Source organism: Phocoena sinus, chromosome 12 (assembly GCF_008692025.1).
Source record: "Phocoena sinus isolate mPhoSin1 chromosome 12, mPhoSin1.pri, whole genome shotgun sequence".
Lineage (NCBI taxonomy): Eukaryota > Metazoa > Chordata > Mammalia > Artiodactyla > Phocoenidae > Phocoena > Phocoena sinus.
This window is the reverse complement of record NC_045774.1, coordinates 62259991-62277485: the sequence shown is the minus strand read 5'-3', so window position 1 is coordinate 62277485 and position 17495 is coordinate 62259991. Positions and strand designations below refer to the sequence as shown.

Below are 17495 nucleotides of genomic sequence, written 5' to 3'. Positions count from 1 at the left end.
AACTAAAAATAGAACTACCATTTGACCCAGCAATCCCACTACTGGGCATATACCCTGAGAAAACCATAATTCAAAAAGAGACGTGTACCACAATGTCCATTGCAGCACTATTTACAATAGCCAGGACATGGAAGCAACCTAAATGTCCATCAACAGATGAATGGATAAAGAAGATATGGCACATATATATACAATGGACTATTACTCAAATATAAAAAGAAACAAACGAAACTCAGTTATTTGTAGTGAGGTGGGTGGACCTAGAGTCTATCATACAGAGTAAGGTTAGTTAGAAAAAGAAAAATACCGTATGCTAATGCATATATATGGAACCTAATAAAAATGGTACTGATGAACCTAGTGGCAGGGCAGGAATAAAGACGCAGAAATAGAGAATGGACTTGAGGACACGGGGGTGGGGGGAAGGGGAAGATGGAGCGAAGTGAGAGTAACATTGACATATATACACTACAAAATGTAAAATAGATAGCTAGTGGGGAGCAGCAGCATAGCATAGGGAGATCAGCTCAGTGCTTTGTGACCACCTAGAAGTGTAGGTTGGGGTGGGGGTAGGGAGGCTTAGGAGGGAGGGGATGTGGGGATATATGTATGCACATGGCTGATTTACTTTGTTGTACAACAGAAACTAACACAGCATTGTGAAGCAATTATACTCCAATAAAGATGCATTTAAAAAATAGAATTTTATAAAGACTGAAATAAATGGAAATCTGAAGGTGCAATGTCTGGTGAATATGGCGGGTGAATCAGAACTTCCCAGCCAAGCTGTAACAGTTTTTGCCTGGCCATCAAAGAAACATATGGTCCTGTGTTATCCTGATGGAAGATTATGTGTTTTCTATTGCCTAATTCTGGACGCTTAAAAGTTGAGTGTGCTTTCAGTTGGTCTAATTGGGAGCAGTACTTGTTGGAATTAATTGTTTGGTTTTCCAGAAGAAGCTCATAAGGACTCCCTTCAAATCCCACCATATACACAACATCAGCTTCTTTGGATGAAGACTGGCCTTTGGTGTGGTTGGTGGTGGTTCATTTCACTTCCCCCACAATCTCTTCCATTCCACATTATTGTACAGTATCCACTTTTCATTGCCCATCACAATAGATTTTTAAAACGGAATGTTTTGGTTATGTTTAAGTAGAGAATTGCATGCGGAAATATGATCAAGAAGGTTCTTTTTTGCTTAACTTATGTGGAACCCAAACATCAAAGCGATTAACATAACCAAGCTGGTGCAAATGATTTTCAGCACTTGATTTGGATATTTTGAGTATGTCAGCTGTCTCCCACATGGTGTAACATTGATTGTTCTCAATTAATGTCTTGCTTTGATCACTTTCAACTTAAACTGGTCTACCCAACTGTGGAGCATCATCCAACAAGAAATCTCCAGCACGAAACTTCACAGACCACTTTTGACCTGTTGGATCAGTCACAGCACCTTCTCCATACGCTGCACAAGTCTTTTTTTGCGTTTCAGTTGTGTTTTTACCTTTCTAGAAATAGTAAAGCATAATGTGCTGAAAATGTTGCTTTTTTTCTTCCATCTTCAATATTAAAATGGCTACACAAAAATTCACCAATTTTGATACTTTTTTAAAAAAAATTCACATCGATATGACAGCTGTCACAACACAAACTAACAAAACTGTTTCGAATGAAGTTGAAGACAACTAATCACTACTAGAGCCATCTTTCGGAAAAAACTGAACGAACCTTTTGCCCAACCCAATATATAAGCCAAAAGGTTTCCTATATTACAGGAGAAAATATGGGAAAAACTACATTGAAAATAACATTAGCAGTAGATACAGGGATATCTTTGGCATTTTATTGAAGGAAATGAAAGACTTACATAAATGGAGAAACATGAATTTTATGGGAAGATCGAAAATTGTAAAATGGCCATTCTCTAATATTTCTTTTTATTTTCAATATACTTTATAAATTTAATGCAATCCCAGTTAAAAGTTTCAGTGAAATTTTAAATGAAGAATTTGACAGGCTATACCTAAAGTTTATAAATGTGTAAGAAAAACGTTAGACTTTTGAAAAAATGTTTATTAAACATTCAAAACGTGTCTTCGCAGATACTAAAATGTATTTTAAAATGGCAGATATTAAGAGTGTGGCATTAGCATCAGTATCCACAAAGAGATCAGTGAAACATAATACAGAGTCTAGAAACAAGGCACTTTATATGAGAATCCAATATGTAATACAAGAATCATTTAGAGTGAAGTGTAAAAGGAATGTTTATTCATGATCTTAGCTTCATGATACTGGCTTAGCTTTTTGCATTATCCACTCTGCTGTTCTGTGTCCTTGCACATTAATTTTCATGTCTAATAATTCTACTTCTCAGATTGTTCATTCTTCTTCAAGTTTATTCTTTTTCAATGCAAATGTGTTTGCAAATCTTATTGAAAACATGAATTAGAGTATCTTTTAACTAGAGACTATTTACCCTGAGTTCTCAGGTTGCTATCACTTTTAAAAATTGCTTAAAGTTTTTCATTTACTCTGAGACTTCTTGCAGTTTGTATAGCCTAATGGAACACAGGCTGATTTGTCCAGTACAGGTAATTGAGTAAGCTTTTCAAGAGATAATATGGATCACAGTTGAAATGTTTATTTCCAAATAAAAATATGAAAAATTAGTTTTATCTTAATACTCCTTTTGCAGCTTAAAGACTCTGTAGTTATTGGGGAATAGAAATGGTACTCTAGGGAAAGAGAAATAGCTAAATATGCAAGAATTTGTTGTTGTTGTTGTTATTCCTGTCAATGAAGACTTCTCTTTCTACTTTACAATCCTGCATCTCTTAAATTATCTGACTGGCAAGAGCTGTCATCTGCCATGTCCCTTAGTTTCATTCAGTGAACTCTTATTGGTACTTGAAATCTGCAAGTAGACAGACCTGCAGGTTCTGGCATCAGGTCTGAGACTGGATAAATACGATTTATTTTCCACAGAACAGGTCCAAAGGCCACTCTTTTGTCCAGGGCCTACTATAATCCTGGAAGACGGGAAATAAGAGGCCTTCACAACTCAGGAGAGCTGGCAATTTTAGTACTTTCAGGAGGTTTTTTAAAGGTAAGGTAAAATGTTCTGATGCATGAAGATAGCTTAGTTTTTCTGCTTAAAACTTCTGTGTAGAAGGAGAATGTGGCCAAGAGGTATGGTCACCAACTTACTTGATTTCTCTGTGCTTCAGACTGTATATATGATGATCAGAAAAATTTGGAACCAGACAGGGTAATAGTTTCCAAAACTTTTAGAACAATTTCTTGGCCTTGTGCTAAAACAAATAGACCAGGAACCATGAGACTGGAGTTCTTGTCCCAGTTGAGTAGCTCTGGAATCTTGTATTAATTACTTCATCTTCTTGGCTTATCTGCTTCATTTGTAGAATTACAGGACAAAACCATAAGATGGTTTTATTTATAGTATTTTTGTGTGATTTCTGTTGTATTGATGTTCTGCATCGATTTTTTTTTATAATTAGATGAAGTATAATAAATTCTGTTTTGTAAAGAATGGAAAACTTTGTTTCCTAATATAAGGACAAGTTAATGTTTAATTAATGATAATTACTAGAATTAGTGAAACTTTTAAGGCAGTGTGCTATAAATAGATGAATAATAGTATTGTGAGTTCTGTGCTGATAAACTGGGGTCTGTAGTATACATAACTGATCACACCTGAAACCTTAAATGTAAAATAAGTGGGTCCATTATTAACAACTCTTTTTGCTTGCTAATCTTCAAACCAAGGAAATAATCTGCGCTTTCCCCCAATTTGATTAGTATAGATTTACTTAGCCCCTTTCCCCCAAAACAGCCCTTCAATTTATTGATGATTTTACTTTTAAAATATTCTAATGATTATAATTATTAATTTTTCTTCATTCTTGATTAATGTATTTCTCATTCTTTGCTTGGGTTTGTTTTCTCTTTCTACTTTTTGAGGTGAAAATTTTTTTTTTTTCATTTTTTTGTTTAGGAATAGAGAGTTTATAAGGAATTAATTTGTCTTACGGTTAAGCTTTTTTCATAGCTCATTAGTTTTGATTACATACTGTTTTAAATAATATTCATTACTAAATACGTTGTAATTGTCATTTTGATTTATTAACTTCAACTAAAAGTCATTTAGGTGAGTGCTTTTTAAGTCATAAACAATCATGCAGGAATAACAAAAATGTTTGACACTTTAGTTACTTGTTCTACATTATCTTTAGCAAATGTAGAGTAATTTTTTTGGGGGGGGGAAGTAAAACTAAAATGTAAGTCATTTTTCAAAAAGATTTAAATATTTGCTCTTTTATACATATACTTGTCTGCATATTCACTAGAGCAAACACTGTAGCACTTTTGACTGTCATTGAGTAGGCTGGTTTTGTAGAGACTATAAATATCAGAGCTGGTATTTACCACTATATCATTAATAACGGAGAAATAATTTTTTGTGTGAAACATGATAGATATGTTTTGATAGATGTATCATTTTTAGCAAATATTCCTGTTTTCCTTCCCCTCTATGGAAAGAGCAAGTATACCTCATGCTCCATTGTTGTCGGGCTTGGCCTCATGGCTTGCTTTGACTAATGAAATGTAAGAAAATGTCATGTATGAAAACTGTAAGAAAACCATGTCTGAGCAGAAGTATTATATGTGCTTCAATGGTTGTGCTCCTCTTTCATGAGAACAGCATGCCCCAGTGCGCCTTCTGTCTAGGACCCAGATTGACGGACATGTGGAGCAGAATTGAACTTGATCCACAGTCAAGCAGAGCCAGCATAGCCAGTCCATAGACCTGTGTGCAATAAACAGGGTTTGTCTTTGAAAGCCACTCAGACTGTGGATTACTGTAAAAAACATGACATCAAACGTGACTGAATTAAACCATCCATCTAGGTTAAAGAAAATCAGGATTTTAAGGGAAAGAACTAACTCAGTCACTGGTGGTATTCTTGCATTTTAATAAGTTTTGTATCATATTTTAAAAGCAAGTTTTTCCTATTTTATATATAAATCACATTTCTCATAGTATTGATTTCACCATCCATTATTTATTTGGCCTGTTGCTCTAGAGTCATCATAATATCTGCTTCTCAGGCTTCTGCAGATTTTCAACCGTGTGAAATTTGCATGTAGTATGTCTGGTTCTTTTCTAAATGATTTTTCAGCTTCATTTGAAAAAATGTTTTACTGTCTATGAGCTCTTTTTTTTTCCTTTTTGCCTTGTTCTTAAATTAATAATATGAATTTATGGTGAAAATTTGGTGAATATTACCTAAATGGGGTATATAAATGGCAGACCTAGAGTTTAATTTGTTACCTATTGCATGGAAATCATTCATTCACTCCTGCATGCATTCATGCATTCAGGGTCTGCTGTGTGGCAGGTACCGTTGGAGATGCTGGTAGTACTAAGAAGGATAAGATATTTTCTATGCACTTGAGACCTTGCAATCTACTGGAGGTCAGAGACAAACACAAGTATTTGCAGGAGGAGTATGATGGCACCACATAGGTAGGAAGATCTACCTCAGTATAATTGTAGTGGGGAGTGGAGGGTGTGCATGAGTGAAGGAGTGGAGGACTTTGAGAAGGAGAAAAGCATCATCAGATTTTTGCTTAAGTTTTCTTTTTATTGAAGTATAATTGACATAAAATTATGTAAGTTTAAGGTATATAACATTGGATACATTTATATTGCAATATTACTGTCATTGATAGCTAATACCTCTATCATGATACACAATTACCATTTCTTCTAGTGATGGGTACAGTTAAGATAGTTGATTAGCAAGTTTAATACAGTTTTGTTGTTTATAATCACTGTTAGATTAGATCTAGATCTCCATAACTTAATTATTTATCTACTAGTTGCAAGTATATATATATATTTTTTTTTTTTTAATTTTTTTTTTTTGCGGTACGCAGGCCTCTCACTGTTGTGGCCTCTCCCGTTGCAGAGCACAGGCTCCTGACGCGCAGGCTCAGTGGTCATGGCTCACGGGCCCAGCCGCTCTGCGGCATGTGGGATCTTCCCGGACCGGGACACGAACCCATGTCCCCCGCATCGGCAGGTGGACTCTCAACCACTGCACCACCAGGGAAGCCCCACGTATATATTTTTAAACAACATCTCTTTCATTTCCCTACCTCCTAGTCTTTGGTAACCACCATTCTTTTCCGTTTTTTCAAGTTTATTTTATTTTGGATTCCACTATAAGAGATATCATACAATATTTGTCTTTCGTTGTCCGATCCATCTCACTTGGCATAATGACATCAAGGTCCATCCATGTTGTAAACAAATGGCAGCATTTCCATTTTTCTCATGACTGAATAACTTTTCATCGTGTGTGTGTGTATGCACCACATTTTCTTTATCCATTTATCCATAGATGACTCTTAACGTTGTTTTCATGTATTGGCTATTGTAAATAACGCTGCAATGAACAGGGGGGTGCAGGTGATTTCATTTCTTTGAAGGAACTACCCAAGGCAAGAAAAGGGGTTCCCTTTTCTCCATATCCTCACCCAACACTTATTTCTTATCTTTTTGATGATAGCACCTCACATGTTTTTATGACTATGTCATTTTAGTTTTGATTTGCATTTCCCTTATGATTAGTGATGTTGAGCCCCTTTTCATGTTACTGTTGGCCATTTTGTTGTCTTCTGTGGAAAAAAATGTCTCTACAGGTCCTCTGCCCATTTTTTAATCAGATTTTTAAAAAGTGAGTTGTATGAGTTCTTTATAAATTTTGGACATTAACCCCTATCCAACACATAGTTTGCAAATATTTTCTACCATTCTGTAGTTGCCTTTTCATTTTGTTAGTTGTTCCGTTAGCATTGCATAAGCTTTGGAGTTTGATCTAGTTCCACTTACTTTTTTAAAATTTTGTAAACTGTGCTTTGGATGTCATATGCAGAATATCATTAATAAGACCAATGTCATGGAGCTATTTTCTTCTAAGAGTTTTGCAGTTTCAGGTTTTATGTGTCATGGAGCTATTTTCTTCTAAGAGTTTTGCAGTTTCAGGTTTTATGTTTAAATGTTTAAATCTTTAATCTATTTTGAGGCAATTTTTGTGAGTGGTGTAAGGGTAGGGGTCCAGTTTTCTTTTTTACCATATGGTTATCCAGTTTTCCCAACACCATTTATTGAAGAGACTGTCCTTTCCTCATTATATATTGTTGGTTCCTTTGTCAGAGTAATTGACCATCTGTGTTGGTTTATTTCTGGGCTCTCTACTTCGTTTCATTGATTTCTGTGTCTGTTTTTTGTCAATGCCATACGGTTTTTATTACAATAGATTTGTAATATAGTTTGAAAATGGAGTGTGATGCCTCCAGCTTTGTTCTTTTGTCTCAAGATTACTTTGGCTATTCAAGGTCTTTTGTGGTTCCATACAAGTCTGAGGATTGTTTTTTCTATTTCTGTGAAAAATGCCATTGGATTTTGATAGAGATTGTGTTGAATCTATAATTGGCTTTGGGCAGTTAATTTTAACAATATTAGCTCTTCCAATTCATGAATATGGCATGTCTTTCCGTTATATTTTGTTGTCTTTGATTTCTTCAAAGTCTTGTAGCTTTCACTGTATAGGTCTTTCATTTCCTTGGTTAAATTTATTACTAGGTATTTTGTTTTTGAAGCTACTGTGAATGTGATAGTGTTTGTTTTTTTTAATTTTTCAGATGTTTCATTTTTAGTGTAATAGAAATGCAATTGATTTCTGTGTACTGATTTTATGTCCTGCATTGTTGAGTCTTCGGGATTTTCAATATATAAGATCATATCATCTGACAATAGTGACTTCCTTTACTGTCTGGATGCCTTTTATTTCTTTGGCCTGATTGTTCTAGATAGGATACTTAAGTACTAGGTTGAATAAGAGTAGTAAAAGTGAGCACCTTGTTCCTGATCTTAGAGGAAAAACTTTCACTTTTTCTTCACTGAGTACAATATTAGCTGTGGGTTTAGTGTATATTGCTTTCAATATAATTAGGTGTGTTTCTTCTATACACAATCTGTTACGAGTTTTTATCAAGAAAGAATGTTGTGTTTTGTCAGATGCTGTTTCTGCATTTATTGAGATGATCATATGATTTTAATCTTTCATTCTGTTAATGTGCTATATCATTTATTAATTTGCATATGTTGAACCATCCTTGAATCCCAGTAATAAATCCAACTTGGTCATGGTACATAATCCTTTTACTGAATTCTTGAATTTGCTAGTATTTTGTTGAGAATTTTTGCATCTATGTTTTATAGGGATATTGGTCTATAGTTTTCTATTCTTGTAGGGTTCTTTTCTGGCTTTGGTATCAGGGTAATACTGGCATATAGAATGAGTTCAGAAGTATTCCCTCCTCTCCAGTTTTTTAGAAAAGTGAAAAAGATTGGCATTAATTCTTCTTGAAATATTTGGTAGAATTCACCAGTGAAACCATCTGGTCTTGGGGTTTTCAAGGTTGGGATGCTTTTGATTACTGATTCAATCTCCTTAAATGTTACTGGTCTGTTCATACTTTCCATTTCCTGGTTCAGTCTTGGTTAAATGATTCTAGGAAAATATCCATTTCTTCTAGGTTATCTAATTTTTTGGCTTATAGTTGTTCATAGTAGTCTCTTATATTTCTGTAGTGTCAGTTGTAATTTCTTCTCTTTCATTTCTGACTTTATTTCAGTCTTCACTTTTGTTTTCTTAGTTATGCTTGAGGCTTTTCCTTTTTTTTTTTTTCCTGAAAAACCACCTCTTGATCTTTTATATTATTTTTCTGGTCTCTATTTCATTTCTGCTAGGATCTTTATTATTCCCTTCCTTCTGCTAACTTTGGGCCTAGTTTGCTACTTTTCTAGCTCCTTGAGGTACAAAGTTAGGTTATTTGTGATCTTTTTCATTTCTTAATATATGCATTTTTCACTCTCAGAACTGCTTTTGCAACACCATAGGATTGTGTGTTATGTTTCCATTTTCATTTGAGATATTCTTTAATTTTTTTACTTTTTTAAAAATTAAAATATAATTGACATGCAACATATTAGTTTCAGGTGTACAAGGTAAAGATATGACATTTAAATATACTGTGAAATGGTTAACTACAATGAGTCTAGTTCATATCCATCACCATATATGGTTCCAAAATTTTTTTTCTTGTGATGAGAACTTTTAAGATCTACTCTCTCAAGGACTTTCAAATATGCAATACAGTATTATGAATTATAGCCATTATTCAGTACATTTACATCCCTATGCTATACTTATCTTTTAATTGGAAATTTGTATGTTTTGCCCACATTCTTCCTCCATGCTCTGGCAACCACCAATCTGTTCTCTGTATCTATGAGCTTGGTTTTCTTTGTTGTTTTGTCTTTTCCACATATAATTGAGATCGTATGGTATTTGTATTTCTCTGTCTGACTGACTTCAGTTAGCATAATGCCCTCAAGGTTAATTCATGTTGTTGCAAACAGCAAGATTTCATTCTTTTTTTTTTTTTTGCGGTACGCGGGTCTCTCACTGTTGTGGCCTCTCCCGTTGCAAAGCACAGGCTCTGGACGCATGGCTCATGGGCCCAGCTGCTCCACGGCATGTGGGATCTTCCCGGACCGGGGCACGAACCCGTGTCCCCTGCATCGGCAGGCGGACTCTCAACCACTGCGCCACCAGGGAAGCCCATTTCATTCATTTTTATGGTGGGATATGTGTTATATACATACACATCATTTTTTTAATCCATTCCTACATTGATGGACATTGGGTTGTTTCCTTTCTTATCTTGGCTATGTAAATAATGCTGCAGTGACCATGAGGGTGCATGTATCTTTTCGACATAGTGTTTTTGTCTTCCTCAAACAAATACCCAGTAATGGAATTGCCTGACCATATGATAGTTCAATTTTTAACTTTTTAAGTAATTCCCGTTTTCCATAGTGGCTGTACCAATCTACATTCCCAAAAAATAGTGCACAAGGGTTTCTTTTTCTCTACATGCATGCGGTGGTATCTTATCGTGGTTTTAGTTTGCATTTCCCTGATGAGTAGTGATTTTGAGTGTGTTTTTGTGTGTTTGTTGGCCCTCTGTATGTCTTCTTTGGAAAAATATCCTTTCAGAACCTTTGCCCATTTTTTAATAGGTTTCTGCTACTGAGTTGGAGAACTTTATATATTTTGGATAATAACCCCTTATCAGATACATGATATGCAAATATTTTCTTCTGTTGCTTCTATTTGTTGATATTTTCCTTTGCTATACAGAAACTTTTTAGTTTGATGTAGTCCCACTTGTTTATTTTTGCTTTTGTTGCCTTTGGTTTTGTTGTCAAATCCAAAAACTTGCAGCCAAGACCTGTCAGTGAGCTTACTGCTTATATTTTCTTCTAGTTTTATGGTTTCCAGTCTTACATTCAAGTTAACCCACTTTTAGTTATTTTTTCTATTGATGTAAGGTAGTGATCCAGTTTTCCTAACACCATTTATTGAAGAGGCTGTCCTTTACCCATTGTATATTTTGGCTCCTTTATCATAGATTACTTGACTATATATGTGTGGGTTCTTATGTTTAATTTTGACATTTTAAGTATATGTCTAGGTGTGGTTCTCTTTGGGTTCATTTTATTTGGCACTCTCTGGGCTTCCTTGATCTGGGTGTATTTTTTTCCTCAGGTTGGGGAATTTTTCAGTCACTACTTCTCCCAATAAGTTTACTTCCCCTTTCTCTCTCTCTGCTCCTTATAGGACAACATCTAGCAAACTAACTTTCACACAAGTGTCCCAGAAGTCCCTTAATTTATCTTCACTGGTTTTCATTCTTTTTGCTGCTCGGATTAGGTGAGTGCCTCTTGCCATGTCTTCAAGTTCAGTGATCCTTTCTTCTGCTGCTTCTAGTCTGCTGTTGAACCTCTCTAGTGTATTTTTCAGCTCTGTGACCTCTTTGTTACATTTTCTCTTTGTTGACATTTTCACTGTGTTCAACCATTCTCTCCTTGAATTTGGTTAGCATTTTTATTACCTTTACTTTTCAACTCTTATCAGGTTACTTACTTATCTCTGTTTCTTTAAGGGTTTTTCCCCCTGAGGTTTTATCTTGGTCTTTCATTTGGAATATATTCCTCTATTTCTTCATTTTGCTTGACTCTCTGTGTTGGTTTCTATGCATTTGATGATACATTCACCTCTCCCTGTCTTAAAGCATTGGCCTTGCATATGAGATGAACTTTATCATTCAGCCCTTCCCTAGCTCTTGGTTGTCTCAAACCTTTGTAGTTGTCTAAGCAGCCTATTTTATTTTTAATAGCTTCTAGTAGTTGAAGTGTGCTGAGACCAGTCACTGTCCTTAAGGAGAGGATTTCAGGTAGCACCTAGATTCAGGCTGATTAGAATTTAGACCCTCAGCCAGCAGATTTTAACAAGTGCAAATATATTCAGAACTGTAGGACCACAGTGTAAGCCCTGCTGGCCACCAGAGCCAGGTGATCTGGGGGTGTTTGCTGGGTGGCAGTCATAAAAATTGGGGCTCCAGTTAAGTGTTCTTTTCTGGGAGATACCAGTGAGCTATAGCAAGGTAGAAGGAGAGCAAAAAGATGGCATTCTCTGACCTCCATACCCTGAGTGCCTCTGTAGACTCTGGAACTGTGCCAAACCTGAAGCTCCCCCTGACCACCAGAGCCAAGTGATATAGAGGCATCCCCTGGCAAGCTACAAAAATCAGAGCACCAGCCAAGGATATAAGAATATAACTCCTTTTCTGAAGACAACAGTGCTCTGGAGCAAGGCAGAGAGAGAGTGCAAAGATTGTGCCCACTGTCTCCCTTCCCTGAGAGTACCTCTGTAGGCTCCTATAAGTGTGCAAAACCAGAAGCCTGCCCCACAGGCCAAAGCTGCTATAGAAGGAAGTAGGCCTGTTTCTCAGAAAGACTGTGGGTATGTTTCAGTTGGATATCTGTGCAATGCCATAGGAGTGGTACTCTACCAAAAACTGTCTGTTGTTACAGTCCCATGGGACCCAGGACACAAGCTCCCCTGGCCTCCAGGTCCATGTGATCTAGAGGTGTCCCTTCGTGGCAGCTGCAAAATCTAGGTAACCAGGTAGAAGCTCCCCTCTGGGAAATACTGGTGCTGTAGAGCATGACAGAGGAAGAGCTCAACAGTGACACCCACTACATGGAGTGGGGCAGATGGAGAGTACAGGGACAGCACCTGCTGAAAGAAGAAAAAGATAAAAGGGAAAAGAAAGTAAAAAAATGGCACCTGCTGGCTTTAACAAGCAGAGGGTGAACAGGAAGATAGAACCAACAGGAAGATAGAACCCTCCAGCCTCTTTCCCCATAGAATATCCCAGCAGACCCTTGCCTCTCAGACCAATGCTTTTAAAACTGGCAAATGAGTTTATTTTATGTAACATTTGGGTGCTCTTTGAAGGGCTTCTTCTGCACTGGTCCTGGGATGGATGAGTCTACATGCAAGCTCTTTAAGAGCTACATCCATTTGGCTATTCAAAGCCAGATATTTTGGGGACTCATCTTTCAGGGGCTGGTCTTAGAAACTGGTATGCCAGATGTGGGATACAAGCTATTTGTTCTTCAGGGAGAAGCTCTGGGTTTTGAGTTCTCTCCTGATTGTATGTCACTGCTGGGATGGGCTTTATGGTGAGATCGTATCTCAGCCTTTCCTACCTGCTTTGATGTGGTTTCCCTCTTGTTTGCCAGATGTGATGGGGTCACTCCACCAGGTTCTTTTTGGAGGAGATTGTTCCATATTTAGCTGTAGATTTGGTGTGTCTATGGGCGGAGGTACGTTCAGGATCTTCCTACATCACCCTCATCACCAGAACCATTTATTTTTCCTACTAGAACAGAGATATATTTACGTCAATAAAATTATAAAGTAAAACTACAAAGAAACAAAAATATTTGACAATTGCTGAGACATAATTTTGTAAAGAAAGTTAACAGTAATCATCTTAAGTACAGTGAATTATAAAGATCTGTTGATATGGAGGAAAATAACCAGAAGAAACACAAAAATAATTGTCACAGCACATGGAACATTTCCATAAAAAGTTAGCTTCTACTTGGTCATTTAATTTTTCATCCCTGTTTAAATTTACATTCTGAAATTTATGTTCCACTGCAGTTTCTACCTGCATGTAATATCTTTTCCACCCCTTCACTTTGAGTCTGTGTGCATCCTTAAAGCTTAATGGGATCTCTTAAGAACACCATACAGTTTGGTCTTGTTTCTTTATCCATCCAGTCACTATGTGCCTTTTCATTGGTGAATTCAATCCATTTACATTCAGAGCAATTATTAATATGTAATCTTATCAACTGCAGTCTGGTTTTGTATTTCCATTATTTCTTTTTCTCTCTGTCTGCCTACATGTGTAAATTGGTTATTTTTCATGGTGGTATGCTCTTCTCCCCCCTCTTTTGTGCGTCTGCTCTAGATTTGTGCTTCGTGGTTATCAAGGGGGGGGGGTTCCATAAAACATCTCTTAGATAAAACAGTCCATTTTAGGTTTATAGAAACTTATCTTTAACCCCTCAGGTATCCATTATTTTGCTCCTCCCTTTTGCATATTGATGCCTCAGTTTACCTCTTTTTTATATTTATTAACTTATAGTAGGTATAGTTATTTTTCCTACTTTCATTTAACCTTTATACTGTAGTTGAGTAGTTAACACACCATCCTCCTACAGATTTATAGTTTTCTAAGTCTGGCTGTATGTTTCTCATCTTTACCAGAGTATTTTGTAATTTTGTATGTTTTCATTTCAGCTTGAAGAACTCCTTTCATCATTTCTTGCAAGGCAGATCTAATAGTGGTGAACTCCCTCAGATTTTGTTTGTCTGGGAGAGGCTTTACTTCTTCATATCTAAAGGATAACTTTGCTAGATAAAGTAGTCTTGGCTGGCCACTTTTATCTTTCAACTCTTCAAATATGTCATTCCACTGTCCTCTGGCCTATTGAATTTCTACAGAGAAATCTGCTGATAGCCTATTGGCAGTCCTTTGTAAGTTCTCTTCTTTTTTTTCCCTCGCCTGCCTTTAATATCTTGGAGAATGTCTTTTTGCATTGAGATACTAGGATGATCTACTAGCTTTGTGGACTTGTATGTCCAAGTCTTTCCTCAGATTTTGGAAGTTCTCAGCTATTATTCTTTAAGTTAACTTCCTGCCCCTGCCTTCTCTGTTTGGAATTCCGATTATCCTGACATTTGTGAGGATATATGGATATCCATAGATCATGTAGGCTTTCTTTGCTCTTTTTCTAAGTTCCCTCTTCTCTTTTGTGTTATTTCAAATCTTCTATCCTCCAAGTCAGTTTTTCTATCTTCATATGCTCTGCCTTGCTACATATTCTCTGCATTGCATGCTATCCAGCACCAGAATTTTTGTTTGGTTCTTTTTTAAAATTTCTTTCTCTTTTAAAGGGTCATTTTGTTCACATATTTTATTCCTGATTTTATTGAATTGTCTTTCTGAGTTTTCTTGTAACCTGTTGAGTTTTTTATAACATCTATTTTCAACTCTTTATCAGATAGGTTGCAATATTCTGTGGCTTTGAGTTTGCTAGAAATAGATAATTTTTATGTGATGCCATGTTTCCTTGATGTTTCATAATCCCTTTGGATTTGCATTGTGGTTTTTGCATATGAAGTAGTAGATACCTTCTTAACTCTTTTCTTGTTGCCTTCAGCAGATGGTATGTTATATTCTGTAGTGTTGATATTATCCGGGTTTTTACTGTTTTTGTGAATTTATACCTGCTCCAGTCTTCTTGTTCCCTCTTTTGGGTGAGTTTTTAAACATTTATGCCATCTCTGTTTCTTACAGTTCACCAGGCTGGCTACTGGAAACCTCTCTTGTTTTCCAAAAGGTTGCTATAGCTCAAGTTCATGGTTTCTGAGCATGCTCTCAGTCTGCTGGAGCTTTCTCTTGCAGTGGCACTTGGGACCCACACAAGGAGCAAACGTAGAGTGGGGGGAAAGTGTGGGTTTACCACTGGGTACATTGGGGGCACCTGCAGATCCAGTAGGGTGATCCCATTGGCTCCTAGGTGGACTTCTGCTAAGAACAATCCCTTTCCCACCAACTGAAGTTCTAATTTGCATCTTTCCTAATATCCTCCCTACCCCTGGTTCTAAAGCTCCCATCTTAGTACTCCAGTTGCTGGTGGAGAAATGATTTTTCCAGCCACTTCCAGTCTAGCTGGGCACTCACTCACTGCTTTCCTTTTCCCCTTTCAGTGTGTCTTTGGGCAGAGGCATGGTGCCAGGAAAGCTTCTCTACTGCCTTCTGTTGCAACCAAACTAGCTTTTTTTTTTTTGTCTCCAGTTATGTGCTGAAGTTTCCCGTTGGGAGGTCTAGACTTCCGCAAGTTCTACTTCCGCAAGTTCTCTGTCTTGTATGTGAGTGCCTGCCTGGGTCTTTACTGACACAGTTTTTTGCCTGGCAAGAACAAAAGGGGTCTAGGCAGTTTGGCTGGCTCCTCTGGTTCCCCACCTCGAGCAGACGTTTTTCTCTTACCATCTTTGTGGTGAGTGAGACAACTCCTGTGTTCCTTGGAATAAGACACTAGGTCCCAGAACACCACAAAGGCACTTTTGCTCATGTATGAATGTCCAATTTGTTGATTTAAAAAGGAATAAATAGTAGGAACATTTTATGTCATCATATTGCTAATATCACTCTCCAGGATCATCAGATTTTCACTTTAGGAAGTACACTTTGGGTGCATGGTCAAAATTAGAAGCATGAAATGAGGGAACACTTATAGGACTCTTACTTCCCCATCTAAAGATAATGCAAACATTTGATTTTGTATATAGCATTCTATCATTTTTAAAGTCATTATAGTATATTGGTCTAATAGATTTTTCCAAATGGAACAGTGCAATGGTGATACATCACATTATTTATTCACTAAGCCTACAAGGTAATATTATTGCAATTAATATTTTCCCTCATATTTCTAACTTATTAAGTATTGTATAAAATAGTGGCTTTTTGAATTACTATAAATGTATTGATCTGCACTTTACAAAAAAGAAGGAAGCCATGTAGAGTTTGCAACTTCAAAAGCAAATTCACTATATTTGCTTAAATTTGGTGTCCTTTATGTATAAATTGGAAACTTACTTAGGAAATGTTACAGCTAAAGGGAGATTACCCAAGGTTACATTATATAAGAGTATGAAAATACCTATACCCTTGCCACTTTTCTTTCACTTGAAGTTAAAGAGCACATACATACCAGAGCTACTGCAAAATCTAACTGCCCTAGCCATACTTACAATATACTGCACAAACGAAACTGACCTTACTTTACTTTGTTACTAATAAAAACTTTCTTTGTATAATATTACTGAAATCTTATTAAAAGTAGAGAATTATAGTTTCACTAAATGCTGTCTGACTTTATAATTATGTGAAAACTAGTAGCACTGATGAATATATTTCACTTTAATTAGGTGGTTGAAAACAAAGGCATTTTATATTGCAGTAGCATAGAAGTCTCTAATTCCATACATGCTTCATAGAAACTGAACTCTTATTGACAATATTTTAGTTTATTATATTGCCAAAAAGTAATGGTTAATGGTAAGTCAGTAAAATTAGTAATAAAAGTGAAAATTCTCATAGTTGTTTTTGCAGATCTTAAGTAGACAGTACACATGATATTTCCCTTAATCTACTCCACTAGTTATAAATGACATACAAAATGGTTTTGGTAGCCATAATTAGTTTTTCTTGATTTATATATAACCTTTTTTGGTTACTGCTTTCTGCTATCATAGTAGAAATATATAAACCACATCAATAGCAAGCATTCTGAAAACTACTGTCCATTATAGTACTCGTTTTTGATTTTTTAAAGTAATTTTATTATAAATTATTTGAATAAGAGTACATATGAAATCTGTCATTTTTGCACAGCAAAGGAAACCATAAACAAAACGAAAAGACAGGACTTCCCTGGTGGCACAGTGGTTAGGAATCCACCTGCCAATGCAGGGGACACGGGTTCAAACCCTGGTCCAGGAAGATCCCACATGATGCAGAGCAACTAAGCCTGTGCACCACAACTACTGAGTCTGTGCTGTAGAGCCTGCAAGCCACAACTACTGAAGCCCGTGCTCCACAACAAGAGAAGCCACCACAATGAGAAGCCTGTGCACTGCAACGAAGAGTAGCCCCTGCTTGCCGCAACTAGAGAAAGCCCGCACACAGCAACAAAGACCCAATGCAGCCATAAATAAATAACTATAAAAAAAATAAAGACAACCTAAAGAATGGGAGAACATATTTGCAAACAATGCAACCGACACGTGCTTAATTTCCAAAATACACAGACAGCTCATACAACTCAACAAAAAAAACAACCCAATCCAAAAATGGGCAGAAGACCTAAATAGACATTTCTCCAAACAAGAAATAC

At 36.5% G+C, this 17495-nt stretch overlaps 1 protein-coding gene across 1 annotated transcript in view; it reads left to right on the top strand.

Annotated features, from left to right (window-relative positions):
- The window catches only part of MANEA (mannosidase endo-alpha), a 73931-nt gene that overhangs the window by 49402 nt on the left and 7034 nt on the right, over positions 1 to 17495 (top strand). The gene's annotated exons all lie outside the window — the stretch shown is intronic.